Here is a 9,897-nt window from a genome sequence, read left to right on the forward strand (position 1 = left end):
GATGAGCTGCACAGTCAGCGCTCCAAACTGAGGATTTCAGACCGTCCTCGATCATTTACAACCGATTACGTGGTTTCAGGCAAGTTTGAAAAAAAACCTGCATAAGGTCTCAGACGCCGATTGTGCGAATCGAACCAGGGACCACTCGTCCGCTCCTCCAGAGTCCGAGCCACTAGTCCAAAGTCGCGATATCACGAATAGATTAGAATCATTTTCGCCGGGATAGAAAATCTCTAGATGCCACTGGTATCCCCAGGGGGGTCACTCTCCATTACATCTGTAGAGTATCCTTGTACTCTGACTTTTCAATAGACCCCCTCCAGCTGGTCACCGCCATATGAAATCCCCACTGAGCTCCCTTTTGCTGGCAACCTTTTCATTTCCACCCCCTCCAGCTGGTAAGTCATCATTTCCACCCCCCTTCCCGCGGGGCCGAGATCGTGGTCTAACAACACCATTGCAGGACCATCAGGGCATTTGGAGATTGGGATTCTCTACTCTCATCAAATGATAACATACATTCTTCATACTTTTACCAAGACTATTTATTAACATTTTATTCAAATCAACCTGATACATATGTACATGGAACAATACTCTTAACATTCCATAACACAACTCGATCCTGCATTATCAAACAAAAGTGAAAAAAAACTCAGAGGATGCTTACTTGACAGGTCAGTTTATGGTATATCGAATTTTGAAGAAAAATTCATTTTGAAAATTTGAAGAAAGATGTACCGGTAGCAGGGTCGGGCGCCATTGTTCCTCTGAATGGGCCTAAAATACACCTGATATATGTATTGACCTCCTGGTCAACGGCCTCGTGATCTGATTGAAGAGAAGATCGAATCGCAGAGATGTTATTTAAGTGGTTTTAATCATCGGAATCAAAACATGTCGAAAAAACGTACAGTGATACAGTACAATATACGTTGGGGAGTTGGGATATGATGTCTGATATGAGAAACTTAAGTAAAGGTTCTTCGCGCCACGCACTCCCATTTCCCGATTTCATTGAAATAGTTTGATACTCGAAATATTGATGGGAAGGAGCCTCTATCGCGTGGTGTGATGAGACGAGAGTCGCCTAGAGCGTGGTGCGGGCACGTGTCCGCTACTTGAAGGCCTTTAGCATATGGCGTGTTGCATTTGCGGTATTCCCGGGGGCTTCTTGCTTGGGTTTGAGCGAGATAAGGGGGTCTATTCGCTACGCGTGGGTCACGCTATGTCCTCCGAAAAAACACCCACTATCACGCTTTTTTGGTACAAGGATGCTCTACAGATGTCATGGGGAGTGACCCCCCACCCCCCGGGCTGGTATCTTACCTCCAAGTTTTGAGTGGAACCAGAGTACCTGTAGAGGATCAATTGCAAAGTGTTGATTATCTATAAAGTAACAAACGTAGTTAATGGAATAAATGCTTTTGTGTATACGCGTACAATTTACTATATCTTCTACTTGTTTAACTATTGACAATCGAATGTAAATACCGCAGCCATAGAAATATATAGATTTGTTTTCATATTTCAATCTTTATTGTCTGCTGAAGCCAACAATTAAATATGCCTGAAATGTCAATTTCTCTTGCGCATTTTACTGAGAAGGCGATCTCATGAATGGACCATTTGAAGCTTCTTTTACTTAGAGTCCTGTCTAGGTGCAGGATTTATATTTACCAGGACCTAGTAATGAGCGTGCGTATGTCGCCCCGTGGTACAACGCTACAACCGTGAGCTGTCGGGTAAGATTTACCCCTGGGGTAGAATATGTAAATTGCCCCGGTCTTTAAATCACGTGTGTCTGTAATAACCAACGAGATTGGAAATACCGTAGTTTTATATCCAACCAAGGAAGTAAAATAGTACCTCAGTGATCCAACATGCGGCGAGATCCTTCTGCAATGTTCCCCTGTCAGGCGAGATCTTCCCTTGGGGGAAAATATGTCACCCCGTAGTTAATCACATTCAGTTCGGAATAAACGCATTCAACACGGCCAAGGTTCTGCTGATTTGTCACGCATCAAATCTAAGTTTTATCTCGGTCCCTGGGATAAAGATGTGATGAGGATGAGGAGCGAGGAATCAATGTTTGCCTTCAATTAAATCTGATTATAGGCTTGTTATTCAGTCATCTTTTAGGAAAGAGAGCTTTGGTGGGCAAGACGGTATGCTATCATTGAGTTAGATCTGCATTATTTATGGCTCCATTGCGAGACACGTGATCATAGTACCACCAAGTACAAGTAGCTAAGTGCCTCATCTGCAGAGAAACATTGATTACACCAGTCTCGAGGACTGACATTTTTTTTCTTTCTAGATCCAGATATATGGTTGACTAACAACGCACCGCAGATCAGATGAGTGACGAGTTACCTCGTGTAAAGTTTGAACAATTCATTTCAGATATGAGTGTTTTCCTGGAGAGAGTTTCCTGCGTTCTCTTTTTAGGACTTCTGTTAGGATCGTACCTGCCCCAGGGTACATCAACGAAGTATACACTGGATACGGCCACATCTTTAAAAGGTAAGTACAACACGAGGCCGCCTACTGCCAGGAAGTAATCACAAGGCAACGAGAGGCAATTAACGGGCACTACATGTATCAAGAAAAGCAACACTTAGGAAAAGCAAAGGTAATGTAAAAGTAAAAAAAGGCAATATGCACGGAGATGTTCAATGCAGCTATCTTTCATTGGCGATTATAATGGCAAATTCCAAATATAATGGCAAATTCCAAATTGAAATTATGCGCATGCCTGGCGTTTCGTTTCCTCAACCCGGCAAGGTCTGGCCACGGGATGAGGCAAAGAATAGACAATCTCTGCTAAAAATATTCATTCTTTGGCAAGAGAATGGCACCGATGAGGCAACCGGGAAGCACACATTGTATTGCTCAATATTTCATTGTGGTTGTTGCGATCGACCAATAGACTGCAATTTGATACGGATTCGAAGAAGGCCCTTACAATGTTAATTGGATAAAGGTGATTAAGGTAGAATGCGTTTGATTTCCCTAGTTCTCTAAGGATCTATTGGATTGTTCATTTGGCAGATACATGTATCAGAAATTGGCCTAACCTCGCCCTGAAGAAACCATCACGGATCTCCTCACTGTGGAAGCGTAAACACGTAGCGGGCCTGGCGAACGATGGCAATACGAATGGGAACCTCCGATTCTGCGCCTGCACAGCCGAATATCAGTACACGGACAACTGGTGGACAGTCGATCTTGGTGCTACCTACTGGGTGGTGGCGATAGAACTTTGGAACAGAGGAAATTACTGTAACTATAATATATTTGGCCATTTGTATATGTATAAATGTATATATACACATATATATACGCACATGTAAAACTAACATAAATAATACATTGAAACTGATGAAGCAGCGATATAGTACGCATTGTGACAATATTTTGGATATACTTAGTTGAAGCATCTCAGACAATCACCGTTAGTTCGAAACGATTCTTGAAGAGAGTAGCCGCTCTAATTTTAGAGTGGCATCTCACATTCAAATGTGGCAAAATATTCGGCGGTGCAATGTGGAGATCGGCATGCCTACTACAGAAAGATCATTAAAACTTTCTATAATTCAGGTATTTTTTGATAAGGTGAGACACATATGAATATTTTAGGCATTAGCTTAGAAACACAAGGTGTTGAGAATAGTCCTTTAATAGCGCCTTCCAAAAACGACGTTCTCCCTTCGGGTGTATGATCTCATGATGTACATCTTGAATATAGATTCAAAATGTCTTTCAGCAAACCGGTTGACACAGTTCGATGTCATAGTGACCGATGTAGCGCCTCCCCCTGCGGTCATTAGTGATGTCACTCTCTGCTATCACCACGGTAGCACAACAATCCCTGGGAATATTGGGTTCTTCAGGAAATGCAGAAAACTCATCGCTGGGAGGCATGTGACCATCAGCAAGAACGTCCCGTCCATGGAATATCTTACGCTGTGTGAGGTTCGAGTGTTCGGGCTTGTAAAACAAAGCCAAGCTGGTAAGTAGTGCCACGATTTAATAGAGACTAAGAATGTGCAAAACGACACATCCAACCTCCCTGCACGCAACCTTCTTGCGCATGACCGGAACTATTTATCCACGTGGTTCCGCTGCTTTGAAGAATGCAACACATCATTAAGTTCTATGATTGGCATACAATTGGGGAAAGTGGCGAATGCCAGAGTCATTTCATATCGGTGACGGCTTTTCATTGATGATGTCATGCAATATTATCTCCCTTTGCAGTCAATGGCAGCAAGTCCACCATAGAAATTCATGTCCGGGACCTGCTCGGGTGCTCAGTTCGGTGCTTGGAGATCGCTTCGCCATGTTATGAGTAGGATTACAACGAGGGGACCGGACTTTGTCGATTTGAAGCGCCCAAGGACAGGCAGGTTTTTTGTTCTGCGTCAGAGTTTGAGGAATACCATTGGAATTCGAAACCTTAGGCCGTCTATCAGTGAATATTTGATATTCTTTTATATCACCATCATTATATTCGAGCACTGCTCTGCTGTGATTGGTGCAGAAGCATTATTTGGGGCTTTCGATTGGTCAATAGAATATGACATCATAAAAGTACTGTGATTGTTGTGACTGTTTGGTGTTAGTTTGGGGAAAAGGTCTGATTACAGTAGACGTTGTCATTCGACTTGACTTTAACCCCGGTGAACCTTTCTGAACCAGTAGTTTTCAGATGAGCTGCACAGTCAGCGCTCCAAACTGAGGATTTCAGACCGTCCTCGATCATTTACAACCGATTACGTGGTTTCAGGCAAGTTTGAAAAAAAACCTGCATAAGGTCTCCGACGCCGATTGTGTGAATCGAACCAGGGACCACTCGTCCGCTCCTCCAGAGTCCGAGCCACTAGTCCAAAGTCGCGATATCACGAATAGATTAGAATCATTTTCGCCGGGATAGAAAATCTCTAGATGCCACTGGTATCCCCAGGGGGGTCACTCTCCATTACATCTGTAGAGTATCCTTGTACTCTGACTTTTCAATAGACCCCCTCCAGCTGGTCACCGCCATATGAAATCCCCACTGAGCTCCCTTTTGCTGGCAACCTTTTCATTTCCACCCCCTCCAGCTGGTAAGTCATCATTTCCACCCCCCTTCCAGCGGGGCCGAGATCGTGGTCTAACAACACCATTGCAGGACCATCAGGGCATTTGGAGATTGGGATTCTCTACTCTCATCAAATGATAACATACATTCTTCATACTTTTACCAAGACTATTTATTAACATTTTATTCAAATCAACCTGATACATATGTACATGGAACAATACTCTTAACATTCCATAACACAACTCGATCCTGCATTATCAAACAAAAGTGAAAAAAAACTCAGAGGATGCTTACTTGACAGGTCAGTTTATGGTATATCGAATTTTGAAGAAAAATTCATTTTGAAAATTTGAAGAAAGATGTACCGGTAGCAGGGTCGGGCGCCATTGTTCCTCTGAATGGGCCTAAAATACACCTGATATATGTATTGACCTCCTGGTCAACGGCCTCGTGATCTGATTGACGAGAAGATCAAATCGCAGTGATGTTATTCAAGTGGTTTTAATCATCGGAATCAAAACATGTCGAAAAAACGTACAGTAATACAGTACAATATACGTTGGGGAGTTGGGATATGATATCTGATATGAGAAACTTAAGTAAAGGTTCTTCGCGCCACGCACTCCCATTTCCCGATTTCATTGAAATAGTTTGATACTCGAAATATTGATGGGAAGGAGCCTCTATCGCGTGGTGTGATGAGACGAGAGGCGCCTATAGAGCGTGGTGCGGGCACGTGTCCGCTACTTGAAGGCCTTTAGTATACGGCGTGTTGCATTTGCGGTATTCCCGGGGGCTTATTGCGTGGATTTTGGCGAGATAAGGGGGTCTATTCGCTACGCGGAGGTCACGCTCTGTCCTCCGAAGAAACACCCCCTATCACGCTTTTTTGGTACAAGGATGCTCTGCAGATGTCATGGGGAGTGACCGACCCGGGCTGGTATCTTACCTCCAAGTTTTGAGTGTAGCCAGACTACCTGTAAGGGATCAATTGCAAAGTGTTGATTATCTATAAATCAATAAACGTAGTTAATGGAATAAATGCTTTTGTGTACCGATACCGTACATTTTACTATTATCTTCTACTTGTTTCACTATTGATAATCGAATGTAATCACCGCAGCCACAGACAATATAGATTTGTTTTTATATTTCAATCTTTATTGTCTGCTGAAGCCAACAATTAACAATGCCTGAAATGTCAATTTCTCTTGTACATTTTACTGTGAAGGCGATCTCCTGAATGAACCATTTGAAGCTTCCTTTAATTACAGTCCTTTCTTGGTGCAGGATTTATATTTACAAGGAACTAGTAATAAGCGTGCGTATGTCGCCCCGTGGTACAACGCTACAACCGTGAGCTGTCAGGTAAGATTTACCCCTGGGGTAGAATATGTAAGTTGTCCCGGTCTTTAAATCACAACCAACGATCTTGGAAATGCCGTAGTTCTATATCCAACCAAGGAAGTAAAATTGTACCTCAGTGATCCAACATGCGGGGAGATCCTTCTACAGTGTTCCCCTGTCAGGTGAGATCTTCCCTTGGTGGTAAAATATGGCGCCCCGTAGTTAATCACCTTCAGTTCGGAATAAACGCATTCAACACGGCCAAGGTTCTGCTGATCTGTCACACATCAAATCTAAGTTTTATCTCGGTCCCTGGGATAAAGATGTGATGAGGATGAGGAGCGAGGAATCAATGTTTGCCTTCAATTAAATCTGATTATAGGCTTGTTATTCAGTCACCTTTTAGGAAAGAGAGCTTTAGTGGGCAAGACGGTATGCTATCATTGAGTTAGATCTGCATTATTTACGGCTCGATTGCGAGTCACGTGATCCTTGTAACACCAAGTACAAGTAGCTAAGTGCCTCATCTGCAGAGAAACATTGATTACACCAGTCTCGAAGACTGACATTTTTTTAATTTGTAGATCCAGATATATGGTTGACTAACAACGCACCGCATATCAGATGAGTAACGAGTTACCTCGTGTAAAGTTTGAACAATTCATTTCAGATATGAGTGTTTTCCTGGAGAGAGTTTCCTGCGTTCTCTTTTTAGGACTTCTGTTACGATCATACCTGCCCCAGGGTACATCAACGAAGTATACACTGGATATGGCCACATCTTTGAAAGGTAAGTACAACACGTAGCAGCCTACCGCCAGGAAGTAATCACAAGGCAACGAGAGGCAGCTAACGGGCACTACATGTATCAAGAAAAGCAACATTTAGGAAAAGCAAAGGTAATGTAAAAGTAAAGAACAGGCAATATGCATGGAGATGTTTAATGCAGCTACCTTTTCATTTGCAATTATAATGGCAAATTCCAAATATAATGGAAAATTCCAAATTGAAATTACATGTATGCGCATGCCTGGCGTTTCGTTTCCTCAACCCCGCAATGTCTGGCCACGGGATGAGGCAAAGAATAGACAATCTGTGCTAAAAATATTAACTGCTTGGCAGGAGAATGGCACCCATAAGGCAACCCGGAAGCACACATTGTATTGCTCAATATTTCATTGTGGTTGTTGCGATCGACCAATAGGCTGCAATTTGATACGGATTCGAAGAAGGCCCTTACAATGTTAGTTGGATAAAGATGATCAAGGTAGAATGCGTTTGATTTCCCTAGTTCTCTAAGGATCTATTGAATTGTTCATTTGGCAGATACATGTATAAGAAATTGGCCTAACCTCGCCCTGAAGAAACCATCACGGATCTCCTCACTGTGGAAGCGTAAACACGTAGCGGGCCTGGCGAACGATGGCAATACGAATGGGAACCTCCGATTCTGCGCCTGCACAGCCGAATATCAGTACAAGGACAACTGGTGGACTGTCGATCTTGGTGCCACCTACTGGGTGGTGGCGATAGAACTTTGGAACAGAGCAAATTCCTGTAACTATAATATATTTGGCCATTTGTATATGTATAATATTAGAAATATATATATACTCTAGTTTCGCCTTTTTATGGTGGGTTCATTAACTTCAGGGACTACCTACATGGATTACGACGAACGGCCCATACTAAATTTAAGTCCGCCCTCTTCACATGATTGGATGACTTGTCGGTCTGCCATGAACCCATTGCTTGGGGTTTCGGGTATTGTGAAATAGATTCGACTTTTTAAGGAGAGGTGAATTGAACCCAGTCATGCCCGTGCATGGCTGAAGGCAATTTATTCTGACTTTCTACAGGGTGTTTACAAAAAAGTGAAGAGTGCAATTTAAGCGGGATCCACTGTCGCGATTTTGACTTGCGTCGGCGTCGCGCTTGCTTGCGATGGAACAAAATGATCGAAATGAACTGCTCAACGCTGCTGACGCCAGCTTATTTTAACTACCGCAAGCGCGTCACAACGCCGTCGCAAGCGAAGTGGCCGTGGATTCCCCGCTACACTCTCGGTCTGCCAGAGACCACTCAAAAAGTGAAAATGGCGTTCAGTTAGAGGATGCAGGTCTGTTTGAAATTCAATACGTATTTTAACTCACACTTTAGAACAAGTGAAAAGGACACGACTGAGCGAACCTTTTCATTCTTTTGCGAGTTGTCACTGGCAAATTTAATCCAATCTTTAGTAACTTCTAAGTACAGTTTCTTATTCCTGTAGGCCCACATCTTCATAGTCAAGCAAATCGATGAATGCCATGCCATCTTCCTCTTCTTCGTCCAGTTGAGGAAGTGGTCCTCCTTCAATTTCGCCCATGCGGAGGGATGCTTCAAACCCGCTTTCGATCACTTGGGGGGGGTACAGCGTCCCAGGCGTTACTGACAATGGTGACAACATCATTTAGTTCAATACGGTTGCATTGTCCTGCTGCGTTGGTATGCTGCGTTTTCCACGACTTCCACTCCTTACGTGCGTTGGACTTAAACGATTTCATAACTGCAACGTCTAGGGGCTGGACCAATGATGTACACCCTGCTGGTACAAAGTGCATGATTCCACCTAGCTCCGTTACTCGCATACCGAAGTCTTCAGACCGATGGACACTATAACGATCCAGTATCAAGATAACCTGCTCTGCTGGCTGCCTCTCTAGGTATGGTTGATAGACTTCCTCGAGCCAGTGTTCGGCTGTCTCTTGTCTTACCGATCCTGTGGCAGATGATGTAACAACCACATTAGCTGGCAAATCTTGTGCTTGAAGGGCTGCTAGCTGTCGTACAAACCCACGACGCGGAAACGTTATGTGGGCTAGCATCTTATCACCACTGGCCGCAACGCAGAGTGTCACAGTGCACCCTAGTTTAACATTCGATCGTGACGTACGTATGTCAATGGAAGCAGCACCTTTTCGGTTACACGAGTGCATGGGTCTAAAGTCAAAAAGAATGAAAGTTTCGTCCATGTTAAAAATAAATCGCATTGCGATGTTGAATTGATCAATAGTCCCAGTGACTTCATTGCGGAATACCTCAATTCGTATTGCAGCATCGGCTGGCAGGGTTGTAGTGTTTTTGTTCACTTTACGCAGGGTAATCTGTTTTCTCTTCATAAAAAGTTCAACCCATCCAGCCGAGGCTTGAAAATCATGTAAGATTGGTCTTGTTTCAACGATTTCATTTCGCCGGGCATCTGTCAGACCACCCCACCAGGCATGGAAGAATTCCAAAGCCTTTTCTTGCAAGTCCTGTACGGCGACGGGTAGGCGTATTTCACGTTGCTGGAGAAACCATTCATGAAGCTCATTTTCAACTTGAGGCCAGCAACCGATATCTTTCGGTTTCACCCTTCTACTTCTTCCTTCATTCCCTTGTTGTCCTCGTTCCAAGCTTGGTAAGTCCCATTTACTGAA

General features: G+C 43.6%; 1 long non-coding RNA gene across 1 annotated transcript; it reads left to right on the plus strand.

The window, feature by feature from the left end:
• Nucleotides 1-6,343: 6,343 nt before the first annotated feature.
• LOC135494178 (uncharacterized) lies at nucleotides 6,344-7,992 on the plus strand. Its single transcript, XR_010448354.1, has 3 exons — nucleotides 6,344-6,457; nucleotides 7,107-7,226; nucleotides 7,763-7,992. It is a non-coding gene; the product is annotated as an uncharacterized LOC135494178 (long non-coding RNA).
• Nucleotides 7,993-9,897: the final 1,905 nt, after the last annotated feature.

This window comes from Lineus longissimus, chromosome 9 (assembly GCF_910592395.1).
Source record: "Lineus longissimus chromosome 9, tnLinLong1.2, whole genome shotgun sequence".
Lineage (NCBI taxonomy): Eukaryota > Metazoa > Nemertea > Pilidiophora > Heteronemertea > Lineidae > Lineus > Lineus longissimus.